This window comes from Camellia sinensis, chromosome 10 (assembly GCF_055761805.1).
Source record: "Camellia sinensis isolate YWXY chromosome 10, ASM5576180v1, whole genome shotgun sequence".
NCBI lineage: Eukaryota > Viridiplantae > Streptophyta > Magnoliopsida > Ericales > Theaceae > Camellia > Camellia sinensis.
The window spans coordinates 128,783,500-128,803,269 of record NC_138970.1 but is presented as its reverse complement, the minus strand read 5'-3'; the positions used below and the strand labels follow the sequence as shown (position 1 = coordinate 128,803,269).

The window sequence follows — 19,770 nt, the reverse complement described above, 5'->3', positions numbered from 1 at the left end:
CAAAATATTTGATGTTTATTGCAAAGCCAGTTGAGCTAAGATTTTGAGTGTTATTTGTTCTTTGAGTCTTGCAATTTTAGATGAATTTCCATTTATGCTTTAGCTGAGTAACAAAGCTTCTGACTTGTTTTTGTAATTCTCAATAGCCAAAAAAATAATAATAATTGATGCACTCTTTCTGTATAGTAATTGCATCATGTTTAAGGTTAGGAATAACCATTCGGTTATTTCAATTTGAAGTCTAAGGAGAGAAAAATGGTTTTTGACATTACTAAAATAGTTTCTGGTGGTTTTTTGAGTAGGCATTACCTTCTTCTAAACAGGAGATCTTTTTTTGATAAGTTTCTCAAGGGTGGAAATAAAAAATTTGAAAATATGTTTTTAAACAAATATTGTATGTACCAGAATAATATGTTGCTCTGTTTGGGTTTAGTGATGCTGTTGTATGGAAGTACAGAGGATTATAACCATCAAGATGAAAAAGAAATTTATAAATTTGTAGGAATAGATGGTTCTCCATTTTAAAAAAAAATATATTCCTAAAAACAACCCATTTGGGGGAAACAATTTTAATGTATTTTTGAGTTTTCAAAACTTTGTAATATGTATTTGTAATTTATAAAATTTGAAAAAATACAAGTCCCTAATTGTCTAAAAGAAAATGCCACCTGTGTCAATGGTTTAAGAAGCATGGACACGGATACACGATACAATACGAACATGTGACACAACATAGACATGCCAACAGTCAATTTTTAAAAAATGTATGACATGACACATGAGGGATACACACAATATACGATTTTATATATTTATTCTATGTCATATACATGAATATTTCATAAAATATAATGCAAAATGTAACATAACACTAATTCCTAAAGCTTAGAGGAGGGATTCATAGGTATAGTTCTATGTTGTTTTTCTTTGATCATTGTATCTTACAAGTTATTTTGTTTAAACTTATAATTATCATGTTTGGTTCCAAAAAATTAAGTCCAATTTTCAGAAAATTGAGTTTTTTTTTTTCTATTTTTTTTAATGATTTTTTTAATATTACTCAAATTTTTATATTATTTAGATATACCTAATCTAAATATGCTTAAAAAGTATAATATTTGTGAATTTTTTTTTAAAAAAAAAATTCATCAAATACAGAAAATACCAAAAAAAAAAAAATGGAAGTTCAATACATTTTTATATTTTGTTGTATTAAATGAATTTTTAAAAGATTTTTATATAATTGTTTTTATTTTTGAAGTATATTAAGATTAAGTGGATCTTAAAAAAAATTATTAAAATATTTTAAAAAATCATTAAAAATACAGAAATAAAAATTAAAAACTAAAAAACTATTTTTGAAAACACAAAATCAAACAGGGTGAATGTGTTTTATGTCTGTCTCTAAATGATTGATGTGTGTCCAAAGCATAATAGTTGGATTCGGACGTGTGTCAGACACATGTTGAGCGTTGGTGTCAGACACGTACATGGAAACGCACTTTTTTAGTAGTGTTGATGCTTCTTAATTGGTGGTACATGGAGAGAAGGTTCTTAGTTTTGGGTCTTGAATCCTTCAGTTATAGCGATCCCGGGTTTACCCTTGTTGTACAGTGATCCGGACATGTGTCCGTGAATGTTGGTAGTTGTTTCTTTCCTAGTTTGCATCCTCTTTACTTTGTATTTTGAGTTATGGGATGTGTTGGGCAGGTTTGTTACAGGTTAGTTGTGCTTGGGAGCCTATTGTTGCTGCCTAGATTTTTGGTCCTTCGCTCGAGCGAGGAGTTTGTCGCTCGAGCGAGAGTAGTGTTGCCCCGGTTCTGGACCTGAGAGTTGTAGTTTCTGGCTCGAGCGAGCTTTTCGTGGCTCGAGCGGTCTGGGTTTTTCTTCGCTCGATCGAGAACTTCTTGGCTCGAGCGAGAGTTTTCTGTGTCTGGTCGCTCGAGCGACCAATCCTTCGCTCGAGCGAGGGTGTTTTATATCAGCGGACAGCAGCGTCTAAAACATCACTTTTTCACCCCTTTTCTTTGAGCAAAACCTAAATCCGAGCCTCTCTCACTCTAAACTTACACTCTCTCTAAGATTTCATCTCCCTAGAGTGTGAATCTAGCCTAGGGCCTTTGTTAAAAAGATAGAGGGTGTTGAGAGCTTCGATTTAATCTGAAAAAGTTTGGATTTGGAGCAAGTTGATCTTGGAGTCTTCATCTCCTTTGTGGCTTAAACTTCGAGGTAGGGATAACCTACTCCTCTCTATGGGTTTTGTCTTTAAATTTTGGTATTTTGAGATGTTGGGCTTGGTTTGGTAATTTTGTGAAAGTTTGGGGCTTTTGTGCAATTATACAAAAGTTGGGGTTTTATTCATAATAAACCTAGATGCATGTTTAGCATGAAAAAAATGGAATGATTGCTGAATCATTGAAGAAAATGGGACCTAAGGGTTGAAATGGTAATTATGGAAAATGGCCTAATTACATTGTTTAATTAATTGGGATAATTAATTGGTGAGAAATGAGGAAATGAAATGTTGATTGAATATCCATTTGTGCATTTATTTTCTGTTTAGAAATAACTGCTTTGGGCTATCGGTGGAGGATAGTCGTGATTGTTGTAGACAATGTATGTTGATTAGGCAAACTGAAACTAATCAATGGAATGTGTTATGGAACTTGACAGTTGCTGGAATACATTAATTGTTTGTATTGTGTGATTGTATATAGAACCAATGTGTTTATATACGTTATGTGTAGAGGAGGAGATAGGGGATGTACTCCGCGGTTTAGGGGAAGATAGGGGATGGACCTCTAAACCGGATAGGTATTTGGAGGAGATAGGGGATGTACTCCGTAGACAGAGCTCATATGCTTGTCTAGAGAAGTGAAGATAGAGCTCATATGCTTATCTTTGTGAAGTGTGGATACAGCTTGTATGCTTATCTGTGGATATTGTTGATATACATATCTGTTGTAGAATGTGGATACAGCTTGTATGCTTATCTGTGGATATTGTTGATATACATATCTGTTGAGATTGTGGATATAGCTTTTATGCTTATCTGAATGTGAGATATAGTTTTTATACATATCTGTGGAAATGATGATAGAGCTAGCATGCTTATCTGTTGAAAAAGGGAAAATGAAAAGTAAATGGGACTTGTAAGTCGTTGACATAAATATGTAATTTATGTGATTGTATCAGTGTTGACCAACTATCAATTGCTAATGTTTTAGTCATTGTCCATGGTTGGTTTAGTGTATTTCTACTGGGCTGTGGCTCACCCTATATAGGAACATCATTTTCAGGTGCAGGAAGCATGCCACCTCCAAGGACATAGCTGGGAGGCTAGTGGCGGGCATAGTTTTGTCGTTTTACTTTTGATGTATTACATGTAATTTCAAGCCAAGGGCTTAATGTGTAAACAAGTTAGAACTCTTTGTTGTAACCAAGTGTTAACTTGGAAAGCTGTAAGCCCGTAGGGCATTTTGTTATGAGATTAACATGTAATACTTATGTAATGGAATTCTAATGAATGATAGAAGGTGGTTAGTTTATCTATCAACGCTTGTCTTATTTGTTGGGTTTAATGTTATTATTTTGAGGGCGTTACATCAATTATCAAGAGTTGTCTCCTCCCTCTAGAACTTCTGCTACATTTGTTGGGAAAATGCTATGCTTACAGGATTTTTATACAAAACAAAATTCAAAATTCATGACGTGTCAGTGACATTTTTTAAAATATAAGTCATTTTGATTTGATTTGAAACAAAAATCAAAACTTGTCATATCATTCTATATTACTTTTATGTATAATTTGTGTGTTTGTATGGCACTGATCTATTCGTTTAGGTACCCATATATATATATATATGATGTGTGTGTATAGCATCCAATGAGTTTAGCCCCCTGTGGATGATTGCTGGGTGCACCACTCACTTGCATGCATGAGCAATCACCTTCACTACAGGAAATTACACTTTTGGTGACCAAATTTGGCGACTAAAACAAATTTAGTGGCCAAATGTTGTGGAATTGGCGACCAAACATTATACTAGTCGGCAAAAGTACAAGATTTAACTACAATTTTTTTTTAGTGGGGGTATATTGATTATTGGCAACTAAAAAAAATGTAGTCGCTAAAAATGTCACAATTGGCGACGAAAACAATTTTTAGTCTCTAAATATGACACAATTGGCGACAAAACAAAAAATTTAGTCGTTGTATAGTTACTTTTGGCCACTAAAATTATTTAGTCGCCGAATGAAAAACAAAAATTTACTTTTTAGCTTTGGCGACTAAAGGGTTGGTAGGCAACAATTTATTTTCAGCGACCAAGTAATATTTTAGTCACTTTATAGCTAGTTTTGACTACTAAAATTATTTACTCGCCAAATGAAAAATAAAAAAGTAATTTCTATCTTTGGCAACCAACAGTTTGGTCGCCAAAAATGTATCTTCAGCGACTAAAAGAAATTTAGTCACTGAATGAAAAACAGAAAATTAATTTTTATCTTTGGCGACAAAGATTTGGGTCGCCAAAAATGCATTTTCAGTGACGAAAAAAAATTTAGTCGTTGTATAGTTAGTTTTGGCTACTAAAATTATTTAGTTGCCGAATGAAAAATAAAAATTAATTTTTATCTTTGGTGACCAAACAAAAAATGTATTTTCAGGGAGTAAAAAAAATTGTAGCCGCTGTATAGTTAGTTTTGGCTACTAAAATTATTTAGTCGCCGAATGAAAAACAAAAATTTAATTTTTATCTTTGGCACCAAACGTTTATTTTCAGTGACTAAAAATATATTTAGTCGCCAAAGAACTAAAATATTTGGAGGGACACATTTCAAATTTTAAATGGATTTATAAAATTAATTAGCGACTAAAATGTTTAGTCTCGAATTGGAGGGATTTATATATTTTGTTTCCAAACCAAACCCTAAACAAACTAGCACCTCTCTCTCTCTCATCAACGTCTCTCTCCCTCACCCTCTCCCTCTCCTTCTCCCTTTCCATTTCCCTTTCCCTCTCCACTGCTCGTCTCCCCTCCCTCTCACACCGCCGCTCCACTAGCCACGGAACAACTCTCCTCCGCCGAATAACTACCATAATTTTACTAAAAAACTTTGGTGACTACCTAATTTAGTAGCCAAATATTGATTTTCATTGACCAAAAAACATTTAGTCGTTGTATACTAATTTTTGCCGACTAAAGAAATTTTGTCGCCAAAAAAGTAACATAAATATTACTTTTAATCTTTGGCGACCAAAAAATTAGCCGCTAAAGATATATTTTCAGTGACTAAAAATATTTAATTGCCAAAGATACATGCTTTAGCTACTAAAAGAAATCTAGTCACCAAAGATAGCCACTTTAGCTACGAAATAAAATTGGTCGGCAAAGGTCCAATCATTAGCTACTAAATAAAGTTTAGTCGATATTTCTCTTACTTTTGGCGACTAACTGAGTTTTAGTCGTTGATCCTTCGATTTTGGGCGACTAACTTTTTTTGGTCCCCAAATGTACAATTTTTAGCTAGTTATAATAATTTTGTCGGTATTTTTATTTTACTTTTGGCATCTAATTGAATTTTAGTCTTCAAAGCTAGGATTTTGGGCGACTAAAATTAAATTTAGTCCCTAAAATTATTAATCTATGGGCATGTTTAATTGATATGATTAGAGCTTGGGATTATGATTATTAATTCGTGGGCCCAGTAATCCTGTGTTTGTTTTGAAATTTTGTTTTAGAATTATTAATCCTATGGATAATTAATCCAACAAATTTGTAGGATTATTAGTAATAGGGTAGAGGTGAGATTATATATCCCGAGCTGGAGAATAAAATAAAAAGACTCTTTTACCTTTGACTAAAAATTAAAACACTTATTATTTTTATATAATCTTATATTTTAGAAGGCTAAAAATAATTTTTAAAAATTTTAAAATATTTTTTGATATTTATTTTATCAAATTAGTTTATATATTTTTTCAAAAAAAAAATTAAAAAACAAACCGAACATGGCCTTTGTATTTTGTATTTTATTTTGTTTTTATTTATTTATTTATAACTTTTTTAAAAACCACGTTTATGAAGAAATTTTGATAAAGTAAAGATTGTGAATAAACATTGATGGAGAGTGAGATTAGAAAATAAAATAAATATAGTTGTAATCCTACATTCATATGTTTTCTTATTCAATGCAAATCAAACAGTGGATAAATGAATAATTTATTCTACTAATCTAATTGGATAGTGAATACCAAACTAATTTGATGGGATTATTAATGCTTTCACTATTAATCTTGTGAACAATTTTTTGAAACCCGGACCGGCCCAGCTAGTCTATAGCGACCCCGGCTTTTTCCCATTCGGTTGTTGTATCCGGACTTATGTTCCGTAGACCCCGTTGTTATATAATTGTTGTTGTTGTCCTTTAATTTCTTATTTTTGAGTTATAGGATATGTTGGGCAGGTTTGAAACAGGTTGGTTGTGTTTGGAAACCAAGGGTTGATGTCCATTTAATTCCAGCTAGTGTCTATTAAATTTTCATGATGGTTCATTCAATTCCAATTAGTGATCCATTCATATTCCATTAGTGGGATTTTATGACAAACTTGTCCATTCATATTTCTAACTAGTGTTCATTTAATGCTAGTTAGTGTTCATTTAATTTCAATTAGTGTTCATTTAATTTTAACTTGTCTTTTCATTTTCCAATTAATGGGCTTTAATAACAACCTTTCAATATCACTTTTTCATCTCCCTTTTGATTTCAAAACCCTAGAACCATCTTCTCTCTCCCTACACACCTTCTCTCTAGGTTTTCATCTCCCTCTAGTGTAAATCTATACTAAGTCCTTTGTAAGAAAGGTAGAGTGGGTTGAGGGCTTCATTTTAATCTGAAAGCTTGGCGATTTGGAGCACTTTGGTTTTTGGCCTTCATCTTCTCCATTCGGGTTATTTACTTCGAGGTAGGGATTTCCTACTCCATATTATAGGTTTTGTCCTAAGTTTTGGTATTTTGATATGTTGGGGGTTGTTTGGTAATTTTGGGAAAAACTCTAATTGTTGTAATAAATTAATTTGTATAATTAATTTAGGGAAAATTGGGGAATTTAGTTGAGTTCATGAAATTGAGAAATTTATTAATTAAATGGTGTAGTTGATTTGTTTAATCACTCACCTATGAAAATGTTGGAATTATATTAGTTGATTCATTTATTTCCTGTTTAGAAATAACTGTTTTGGGCTATCGGTGGAGGATAGTCGTGATTGTTGTAGACATTGCATGTGGATTAGGAAAAACTGAAACTAATCACATTGGTTAAGTCGTTGATTTTGACTGTTGAATTAATACAGAAAATATGTGTATTGATTGTGTGTTGTATATGCCAAGTGTTTAATACATTGTATATGCATTTTGTTTGGGAGGAGATAGGGGATGTACTCCACGGTTTGGGGGAAGATAGGGGATGGACCTCTAAACCGGATTTTGTTTGGGAGGAGATAGGGGATGGACTCCATTAGCACCACTATATGTGTGCTTATTGATTTATGGAAGTGTTTTTGAATGTTGTTGATACAGCACTAAAATGTGTATCAATCGGGAAGTATGGAAGTGTTTTGGTATGAGCCTTAGTCTCATTTGTTTTGTTGATATTGGAAGAAATGTTAATGTGATATTTAGTTCACTGTTATAGTTTGGCCAGGTTCTGAGCCATATTGATATAAATGGAAAGTTGAACAAATAATGGAAAATGAAACGTGTCATCGACATTAATGTCATGGAACTGTATGTTGGGAAAGTGAATAGTTGTGTTAACCATCTATTGAATACTATTGCTTTATTCAATGCTTATATTTGGTTTAGTATGTTTCTCCTGGGCTGTGGCTCACCCTATACGGGAACATCATTTTCAGGTTCAGGTAATATGCTACCACCAAGGACTTAGCTTGGAAGGAGTTGGAGTTGAAGACTCTGTTTAGTTTAGTTGTTATTTATTTTATTTGATATTACATGTAAACAATCAAGCCAAGGGCTTAATTTGTAGTTGAGTTTGTACTCACATTTTGTGTCCAAGTGTTGGCTTGGAAAGATGTAAGCCCGCAGGGCATTTACTTTTGATGTTAAATGTAATGCTTTTCAATAAGAATACTCTAATGAATGGTAAAATGGTTGGTTTTCTTTTATTAATGCATGTCAATGTTATATATTATGGGTTTATTTTGAGGGCGTTACATGGTCGAACCAGGAACCGGGCCTTGTAAAGGTCCGGAAAACCCTCTAAACCCGAACTAGGCCAAAAACTGACTTTATTTGCAAAAACCAATGGTTCAATCAATAAAATCGGCGAACTGGTGCCGGTTCTTGACCAACCCAGGTTATTTTTTAATTTTTTTCTTCTCTTTCTTATATATTTATATATACATCAAAATTTTGACTAAAAACTCCTTCTTCAAGTTTCCTCTCATGAGGAGGAGTCTCATTGGAAATTTGTAGAAATTATGAAAGTCTATTCCTATTTATAGGGGAAAAAATTGTTCAAAAAGAAGCTAAAAATTCAATGTGGGATTCAATCAAATTGTTTGAATCATATTTGATTTGAGGGAGAGTTAAAAATTTTATTTCCCTCCAAAATTAAATCTAGCATTCAATCAATTTATTTGGAGGCAATGTTAAATTTTTTTAATTTCTTTAAAACTAGTGTCTTCTTTTGTTTTATCAATTATGAATTTATTAAATATTATTAGTAAATATTATGCAACATTTTTTTTATTATTTCAGTAATTATATATATTTTTATTTATTAATAATTTATAATTATATTTTTAATTATGATAGCAAGATTCGACCGCTTTGACCCGACGGTTGAACCAGTAACTCGTCCACTCGATCTTTTTTCCAGTTCGCTCAACAGTTCAGTTTTCAAAACATTATTTGTGAATCAAACATGGCCTATAGCTACTAAAAGTAATTCAGTCAGTATTTTTCTTACTTTTAACCACTAAAATTTGACAGCAATTGTATGAAATTTTTTGGAGGTAAGATTTTAAAATTTGGAGGGATTCCTAAATGAATTAGTGACTAAATTTTCAGTTGGTCGGAAATGGAAGCATAATCCATTGATTAAACAAACCCACTATTCTGGGTCTCTTCTCTCTCACGCCTCACGCCTCACGCCTCACACCTCTGCCCTCTCTGTTACTGGAGCACCACCGCAAGGGTTACACGATCACACCGCGAGACGCCTCTGCCCTCCTCTCTGTTACTGGAACACCACAGCAAGGGTTACACGATCACACCGCGAAGGTTACACGAGCACTACTGCAAGGGTTAGCACCACCGTCGCTTTGTCTCGGGTAGGTATGTCCTGTGTGTGTGTGTGTGTCTGTCTGTCTGTCTCCCTCTCTATGTCTTCTTCCATTCGCATATATCTTCACACCCAACCCCAAATTCGACCCATCTTGCTGGAGTGGTGATTGGACTGCTCTTTGGATTTCACTGCTTGTACACTATTAGTCTGATTAGAAGCAATACAATAGCCTAATATATGATGTTTATGATGCCAACATCTCAATCCCTTAAATTGAATAAATGTGCTTCAATGCAAATGTTCCAAATCATTGTCCATAACCGATCAACTAACTCATCATATATTCTCATAGGTCAGTTTTTGTAGAAATCCAGGAAAGTATATAACTATATGATATTCAAAGACCAATTGTTCAAATCCTGTTTCTAGGGTCTTTGATAGAGGGATAAGTGAAAGTATCAAGATTTGGTCGAAATAGTTGAAATGGCATGAACAATATATATATATATATATTAATGCTATTTATCAATTAGTCAGTATAAACAAAATACTCAAAGTAGCCAACAATGGAAAGAAAGAGGAAGTGGAACGAAATCTCAATCTCTGACAAAGTTCTATGTATTTAAATGGTTTATTGCTATTTTTCAATAATTTTTGGTGGTGTTAATATACTAATCGGGAAACTTTGAAACTGGGAGCTATGAATTAACCACATAGATTAATTACACAGATGGGATGTAAAAAATTTTGTGTGTACTGAAAATTCTTCCCTGGGAGTGGAAGAATTTCTCTATGACGCCAACTAGATGCTACTACATTTCTTGTTTTTAATTTTTTTGTTGGTTCTTTATGTTTTTTTTTAAAGATCTGTGCATCTCCAACTCTTGACTTAAACTTGTATCAAATTTAAATTTGCATGAACTTACTCAACAACCTCTTCCATTGCTTAAAATTTTAACGGCAATTTTGAAGCTTTCAAAATTTTAACATTACCATCACTGAAATTTATGCTTAAATTTGAGTGTGTCCATTGGTGTGAGCTTTCACTCAAATTTGAGTAAAATCTGAGTAAGGGCTGGACATAGCCTAATTAATATATGATTACTCATGTTTACAACCAAGCTGCTGTTGAGTGCAATTTTGTGACCAGTGGATGGCGTTGAGTCCTAATATATGACTACTTTATTACTTTAACCTCTTTTGAAAGAACCAAGAGGTGGTAAACTTTTGATTTTGATTTATGCTTTATTTTGTTTTTGCCTTTGCATTCTTTTCAAATTTTAGCCTTTTTTTTTTTTTTGTTGACGGATAGAAATCATGTAGTTGTATTTGTGTGTGTTTGTCTTGTTGAGTGTTTGCCTTTGCATTCTACATGATTTCTATCTGTGAACATAAAAAAGAATTTAGCAGAAAATTCTGAAACTCTAAATTAAAGAACACATAATTCCTTTTTTGTGATGAAGTCAGTTTCAAAGATTCTGAAAACATCAACTCTTAAAAGCAGAGCCTCACCACCCACCCTCACAGATTATAAAATGGTTGTAAGCCAACAGATAGCACACCGAGGGCTTACCTTCTATGCAATCAAATTCTTTTATGAGTCTTGCAGTTGGCCTGTCTAGATCCTCTCGTTCAGCAACATTAAATACATTAACACCATTTAAATCCTGCAAATTCTTCTTCTCTCTCTGCAGATCATGATGGAAATAGGGAAAGAGATTATGTAAGATGGAAACGTAGACTATGTTGCGATGTCTTTACTCTCAATGCCTAAAAATCCAACTCTAGGAAATTATCCTGAGCATATGTATTACCATGCTATTTACAAGTAGCAACCATACATAAATGAATAGCCAGGAATAGGCATCGCAATTGGGAATCCCACAATAGACGCATTCACATATAAATATATAAATCATAACTAATCAAAAAACTTAAAAGGTTCTACGCGATGCCCAACACTATGCAATTCAATAATTAGAACAAAAACCATCCGATGTCCACGAAGAAGAAATGCAAACAAACACTACAGCATACGTGAATAAAAGAGCCATAAAAGGGGTAACATCACATTTTGATAATTTAAAATGATCTAGGCCTAGGTATACGTAGTTTAACACAGTCAATATCTTACCGTGTTGAAGAAGCATATTGCAACTTCATCATAACACCTATTAATGATTTGAGTTTTCAGTGCCTGGGCAATACAAATGACAGCAACGTGAAAGTGAGTTTCCTCCTCTCGATTTTCCTGCATGTATTAACAAATTGAAGAAGTCAAATAGTTTTAAATTAATGTATAGAGATCAACAAAGTTTAAATTTGGCTATTCTTACAGCAAGGGAAGATTACCTGTATGAAGTTGCAAACAAGACAACAATTCCATTTTGTACTCTTTCATATGTACTGATTTGATCCGTCTAATAGTGTAGGAATGTTGGCTCAAATATTCTCTCTTTAAAACAATAGTCATAGCTTAACTTGCGCCAGACAGTACAGTGAAAATGAGCAAGACATTTACATAAGGATTGCTTCCTCTGAGTTAGGTAAGAATTCATTCCAAACATCTAGTAGTAGTGGTTTTACCAAGCACACCATCCCAGTAGCTTCCCCTGTTCAATCACTTCTTTATCATAATGTTGTAGCAATCTCCATCAAAAATACCAGATCTGTCCTTCTCCAATCAAACATGTGTACTCAATTGTAGAACATTACTGCACTGCTCAAGGAAGCTTCCACTTTTTAAGATATTTCGGTTTCAATTTCTGCACCCACTCATCAATGGTAAAACTAACACCATCAAAGTTTGTTGTGACCAAAAATGCCGCTTAGACCTTGATTACATCAATTACCTCACTTCAATAAATTTCCTAATGATTAAATAAATATATAGCATCGTTCCTTGTTAACCATAAGCTACACAAAATAGCAGAAAATAAGGAAGCCCAGATTCATCCTCTGATGGTTGGATTGGGCAAGTCACTTGTTATTTTGTGCATTTTGTGACATCATGAAGCAGATGGTTTACTTTGATTATCTGTTTGTTTACACGATCCCATTCATATTACTTCTATTATTTGCACTTGAGATATCATCAAGCAAATGGGTGTGACTCATTTTTCTGTCTGTTGTTATGAAGATGTGTATTACTTGTATTTTCTACTGTGATATTACTCATTTTTCTATTCTATGCAGTAATTTGATCGCTTGCATTTTGCATTGGTCAGTGATTAGATTCATGGACTTGTACTCCCTAACTTTGAAAGGGATATTTTCAGTTATTGATATGTTGGTACTAGTGGTGGATTTGGTTTTTAATGAAAAAAGCATGTTTTGATTGTATTTCTTTTTTTCATGTTTGAAATGCTTGCCCAGATAATTGTGTCAAACTCAATTCTGATGTCATCTAGTTAAATGAAGAGGTCAAACACTTGAACGAGCAGAATGCATCCATGTGAAAGGATGACAAATATCTGTCTCTACAATGACCCAACTGGATGTTTCACGCTATTTGTGTGCATCCTAAGGATATAAAGCCCCCCCCCCCCCCCCAATATAAATATTTTTTAATCAAATATAAAAATATTAGAAAAATTAAAGAATTTCAAACTAAGGATTTAAGTATTTGTGACTTTATTTTTTTGGATAAAATAAATATTTTCTAAATGTGAAAGGTTTAACAAAGAGAAGGGTTTCAAATATTATTTGGTTTTTAATGTTCATTAGTTTTCATGCAGCCATTTGTTTCAATTGTTTATATTTGCTGGAAAAAAAATTAAAAATTCCATGTAGCTTAAAAAATTAGAAATGAAACTGACAACTAAACATTTACAAAAACAGACAACTAAAAATTCCTCCAAGAAATGCCAGATTCAGGACAGGGCAATTAACTATGTAGCTTAAAAAAGTCAAAAATAAAACATAAAATCCTTGCATGCTTTTTTTTTGTTTTGTTTTGTTTTGGTTTGGTTTTTTGTGTTTACAATAGGACCCCTTACATGCTTTGAACACCCAAACAGTGAACTCCATTCTCATCTGCCTCAACCTTGAGGTGGTAGCACTTCCTATGACATGCCAAAATTTGAACAAATTCAGAACATAGTATACCAATGAAATAGAAGGGGATTAGCACTATGCTGCTTACCATATATTCAGGCAAAAATACATTGAAGTTTTTTTTATAAAATTCCAACTTCAAATCTTCTTATATATATTTTTTTTATAAAATTCCAACTAATCTTGTTATGTTTTTTTTATAAAATTTCAACTTCAAATCCCTTCATTTTATACCAAGCTAGGCTATATGTAGTTTTTGATTGTTTTACTATGAAGTTTTGGGGTTGGACTGTTAACCATTTTCCTAAGGTAGAGAGAGAGAGAGAGGCTATTTCCGTGGTTGTAATGTGAGAACTAAAAAGTTTGATAATTTGCTTGGTAGTTGATCTGTTTACTAAGTAAGTTGTTCTTACCCATTCCTGATTCTGAGTTTTTCATTGACAATCTATTTATGATTTAATTTTTATGGCTGTTGAGAGAACAAAGTGTTCCTAGAAGTTTGAATTTGCACATGACACTGATATCTGAACTAATAATCCATGTCTTATGAATTTCTAATTATTTGTTTCTTTCCACTGCCTTTGAGAACTAGATGAAATAACCTTACATTTTCTAAAAGCTAGATATTGGGTTTTCAGATTTGGAAACTTTGTTGGGGTAGTAGAGGTCAACAGAGTTTCATCCACTAATTAATCTAGATATGGGTTATGAATTACACCGTGCCTTCATGCACAGACATGCGCTAGTATTAATTATATTCAAGTTTTATTGTCATATGTTTTAATAATTTTAAATATGCCAAAATGTAGTCAATATTAATGATTAATTTTATTTGTACATATGGTTTTTGGCGTGGAATTGCAGTGTACGACTTTTTTTGATAAGTAAGAAAGACATTGTTTTTAGTCTACAAATCAGTATTGTTCGTACATATTAGTTTTATGGCGTGGTACAGCAGACTGAATTTGACGTGGTACAAATTAATTTTTTATGTGGTACAGATTACCTTTTGATGTGGTACAGATTACTTTTTTGGCATGGTATAGATTACCTTTTTGTGTGGTACACATTAGTTTTTGGTGGTACAGATTAACAATTGGATATTAATTTTGTTTAATCCTATGTTATGTATGGAATTATATTTTTGAGATTGGATTATACTTGGTTTGTATGGAATTTCTATTGGAAATATTAATTTGATGTTAAATATGAATTATTTTTTTTATGGTTGAAAGTAAAATGTGTGCATGTTGTGGAATAGTTGCTAATTTTATCACTATATGGATAATTTTATTTATATACAGGGTACAAATTGTATTGATAATGGAATAAATACAGGTGGTTGAGAAATTAATTTAAAAAAAATTACAAATTTTTTGGCGACAAAATATTTTGGTAGCCAAAAATGCAAGCAAAGGTTTTTCATGACTAACTATTAGTAGTAAAAAGAAACAAAAGACTTTTGGCGACCAAATAGATAGTAGCAAAAATAAATCAAGATGAGGGAAGAAACTTTTGCCGACTAAAGATTTTAGTCACGAAAGAACATGGCATCCTTTGGCGACTAAAATGTTTGGTTGTAAATTATCATGAAATAAAAATATCTAATCTTTTGGGGACTAAAATGTTTTGTCGTGAAAACTAACAGCGACTAAATATTTTAGTCTCTAAATGTATTACTATTATTAGTGACTAAAATTGTTAGTCGGTAAATGTATTATTATTAGCGACTAAAATGTTTTAGCGACTAAATATTTTAGTTGTTGAAAGAGAATTTCATTTTGATTTAATTACTTTTGACGATTAAATAATTGGTCGCCAAAACGTTATGTTTGGCGTCTAAGTCCATTTTAGTAGCCAAAAATCTCAGCACTTATTAGCGACTAAATATTTTAGTCGCTGAAAGAGAATTCCATTTTGATTTAATTACTTTTGACGACTAAATAATTGGTCGTCAAAATGTTATGTTTGGCGACTAAGTTCGTTTTTGTAGCCAAAGATAAGATTATTAGCGACTAAAATGTTTTAGCAATTAAATATTTTAGTCGCTGAAAGAGAATTTCATTCTGATTTAATTACTTTTGACAACTAAATATTTGGTCGCCAAAACGTCATGTTTGGCGACTAAGTCTGTTTTAGTAGCTAAAGATAAGATAATTAGCAACCAACGTAAATTTAGTCGCCGTTGACTATTGTCGACTAGGCTGTGGCGACCAATGTGGCGACAAATAACTTTAGTCGCTTTTGCCGACTAAAAAACAAACTTTGGCGACTAAAAATTTGGTCGCTAAAAGTGTAATTTCTTGTAGTACTTGCAGTGTTATGTAGTGGAAGTTGTGTTATGAATTGAATTAGCATGATCAGAAAAGCAAATTACAAATACAGACCAAGGCAAGAAAATGAAAATCCTTGAACTTTTATTTAAGACCCAAGGCTATGGTCCCTTGTAGTTTATCAGTATTTACAAGAACTGAAGGTTCCCATGAAATACTGAGGTACTGTGAATCACCTAGTAAATCCTACTGGAATTGAAAACAAAATACGATTTTTGATCCGATACCTGACTCTGATCATTTGTTTTATGTCACAGAAGATCTATGTGTGGGAAGGTTGAGAAACTGTTTACTTGAAACTGGAATGAACTTGACAAGCCAACCTATTGGCCAAGACATTGCAGCAATCACAATGCACGCGACCCATTGCCCCCAATTCAGCCTCTCAGTATCAGCAAATTTCTTTAGAAACTCCACCATGACCACTTGAAGGACTACTGTCATCCCGATAATGCCTAGAAAAAGTTTGTTCTTAACTATCCCCTTAAATATATTCTTCTCCTCCATCTTCCTTGCATTGAACTCGTTAAAAACTTGGCACAGGACGAAACTATTGAACACGAGTGTGTCCTTGACATTCTTGTTCACGCCAAAGATTGTGCTTCCCTTGAACTCTAGGATCAGCAAAACAGTTATTTGATACAAGGCCTGAGCAATGAGGTTCCTCCACATGATCTTTGTTATAAGCGGTTCAGTTCGACCCACGGGTTGCATTGTCATTAGATCATTAGTCGGTTGCTCGGTGGCTAGTGCTAAGGCCCCCAAAGTATCCATTATGAGGTTCACCCATAGTAGCTGGACTGCTGTTAGCGGAACTTCACCAGATGATATTGCTGCAACGAAGTTGACGACAAGGGCAGCCACGTTGACAGTGAGTTGAAATTGGATGAACTTTTGAATGTTGTTGTATACGCACCGACCCCACTTCAAAACTGTCACCACCGAGGTAAAATTGTCGTCTAAGATTACTATATCCGAGCTCTCTTTTGCCACTTCTGTGCCTTGAATTCCCATTGACAGTCCGACATCTGCTTCTTTCAGTGCAGGTGCATCGTTTGTTCCATCCCCTGTGACCGCTACCACATGTCCTTTCCACTTCAAGCACTTTACCATCAGAAGCTTGTCAAACGGGGATGATCTAGCCATTACGCGGATTGTGTTTATCTTTTCCATTCTCTCTTCGTCTGAGTAATTTCTGAATGTCACTCCTTCGATCACTGCATTGTTTGAATCCTCATTGGGTTTGACAATCCCAGATTCGATAGCTATAGCTTTTGCAGTGAAGATGTTGTCTCCCGTAATCATTTTAACATCAACTCCAGCATCTCTGCAAGCTTGTACTGCTGCCCTGACACCTGGTCGACTAGGGTCCTTTAAACCGACAAGCCCTAACAAGGTAAGTCCAGTTTCTTCAATCTTTCTGCTGACCTTTACACTTTCATCTGTAACTTCTTTGTAACCAAAGGCGATGCATCGCAAGCTTTTAGCTGCCATATCTTTAATAATCATTTCAAACTGCATTCTTTCTTCATCATGCATGGGTATAATATTCCCATTTTTGGTGTAATAATTTGAGCACATTGACAGAATCATCTCCGCAGCCCCTTTCCAATGCGCGTGAATTTTTTTTCCATTCATCCTCGTCAAAACCCCACTTCGTTTCTTCTCTGAGTTGAAAGCTTCTACTTGAAGAATTTCGTGACCTTGTTTCAGCTCATCAATATCCATAGCCAAATCAAACACGACCCAGGAGAGGATTGCTGACTCAGTAGGGCTTCCAGAAATTTCAGGTATTGATGTGGATAACTGTCTATAGACTTCGCCAGTTGTATTTAAACCGACACCTTCATGTAGCATTTCAAGAACATTAGGGGCTATTTTCAATGATGCTTTGTCTGTCATTACCTCTTTTCCAAGCCAAAATTCTGTTACCTTCATCTGGTTTAATGTAAGTGTGCCGGTTTTGTCTGTGCAGATAGTCGTGGCCGAACCCATTGTCTCGCAAGCAGAGAGTTTCCGAACCATGGAATTCTCAACCATCATCCTCTTCATTGAATAAGCCAAAGTTAGAGTCACAGCCAAAGGCAAACCTTCTGGGATCGCCACCACAACAATCGTAACTGCCGCAGCAACAATACGCACAACGGCATTCATGACATCATTCGCTTTAGTCTTGCCGTAGTTGAATTCTCGGTTCCCGTGCTTATCTTCAGTGTTTCCTGTGAAGTACCGGATGAGCAAAACTACGAGAACAAGGAAAGCCACCAGTAAACCGACCTTCCCGATATAAGATGTCAGTTTGTTAAGCCGAGCTTGTAATGGTGTTTGCTCGTCTGAGTCACGGCTTATCGAGCTCATCATTACACCCCATGCTGTATTCATGCCTACCGAAGTAACAAGCATGTGACCGTACCCATCCGTCACCTTGGTACCGGAGAGCAAGAATGGATTATCGGTTTCATTTACTTCGACATAATCACTTTCCCCTGTCATGCTTGATTCATCCACTTTCAATGAATGTCCGTCAAAGAACAACCCGTCTGCCGGAACTTGATCACCAATCTTTAGACACACAATGTCACCCACTACGACTTCAAGAATCGATATGGGTTGTCTGTGGCCTTTTCTCACCACTTCCACTGTCATCAGGTTACTGCTCTCATCAGAAAGCTTGTCAAACTGTCTGCTCTGCTTGAAGTTACTGATGGCAGAAACCACAACGACTAGAATGACAGCAACGATAATGCTCCCCCCATCGTACCACCCTTCTGTGGGACCGTGCTGTTTGATTCCGAACCCGAGAGAGAACACCGCACATACCAGAAGTATAATGATGGTGGTGTCTTTGAATGCTTCAAAGACAAAACTGAGAAAGCTCTTTGCTGGTGGTTTCTCGTACGTGTTCGAACCAAACACATCGATTCTGTGCTTAATATCACTCTCCTTGGCAGTGATACCAACATTCATGTCGGTTTCAAGAATTGCCGCAACCTCTTTTACCCCTCCATATTGACAGAGACTGTTAAAGTTCTTCTCTCTCACCATCTCGGTGAGTGCTTTCTGATCAATATCAAATAAGCATACGTGATCGTGATTGTCATCAACATCAACAATGGCTTGAATATCAATTGCAACGTAAGATGGGCCGGGTGAGAACCTACGGAGGAATTGGGTGTTCTTTCCATTGGCGATGACTTTCTTGGCCAAAGAAACAACAAAATAGATGACTCTGAAGGTCTTTCGCAATCGCTTGTTGGGTTTTCGAACTGAGTGAGCTTTGTCGAGAAACATGATGGTATCGCTGGATTTTCGAGATTGTAGAGGCATGGTTGATGAAGAAGAAGAAGAAGAAGAAGGAGCTAATGAAACTATAATCTAAGCTGAACAGATGATTTTATAGTATAGTAACGGAAACTTGGGACTGAGGTAGCTTGCTGTGATTGACCTGGAACGCGGAGCGTTTGTTTTCTGAGAAAGTTCACTGTAATTTCCTTTCCTTGGCATAATTAAAGATTTGTTGGCAGTGAAATTGTGTGGAAACAGCTCAAGAATGAGGCGGCAATGTCAGTTTTGTAAATAAAATTATCTTTATAAAATTTTGTTTTACATTAAAATGATCCTATTGAGTCATATCGTTGTGAATAAAAATTTTATAGAGTGATACTATAGATTCTAAATAATTTATTAAATTTTTTTTTATCAAATTTTTTATATGGGTGTGAGATTTATATACATGTAGATTTGTGTAGATCTTATGCCTATGTAAGAAGTTTGGTAAAAAATTTACTAAATTATTTAAGATCCATAGCATTTTTCAATTTTATATGAACACATACCGGAGAAGTTAATTAGTACATGTGAAGCAAATACACGTGATGCTTCCACTTAGATAGTTATTGACTTGGACCGTAGGGTCAATTTCTTTAATGTTGGTATTTTGGCAAGGGTGATTCTACTTACACCATTATTTAATTTCTTTACATATCTTATCTCATTACATCGCTAAAAAAAATATAATTCTCATTACACTCCTAATATATTATCAAAATTAATCCTAAATTAATTATTTC

At 34.3% G+C, this 19,770-nt stretch overlaps 1 pseudogene across 1 annotated transcript; it reads right to left on the bottom strand.

The window, feature by feature from the left end:
* Positions 1–15,763: 15,763 nt before the first annotated feature.
* Positions 15,764–19,142, bottom strand: LOC114309768 (calcium-transporting ATPase 12, plasma membrane-type pseudogene; annotated as a pseudogene). Its single transcript, XR_014342583.1, has one exon. The product of XR_014342583.1 is annotated as a calcium-transporting ATPase 12, plasma membrane-type pseudogene (transcript).
* Positions 19,143–19,770: the final 628 nt, after the last annotated feature.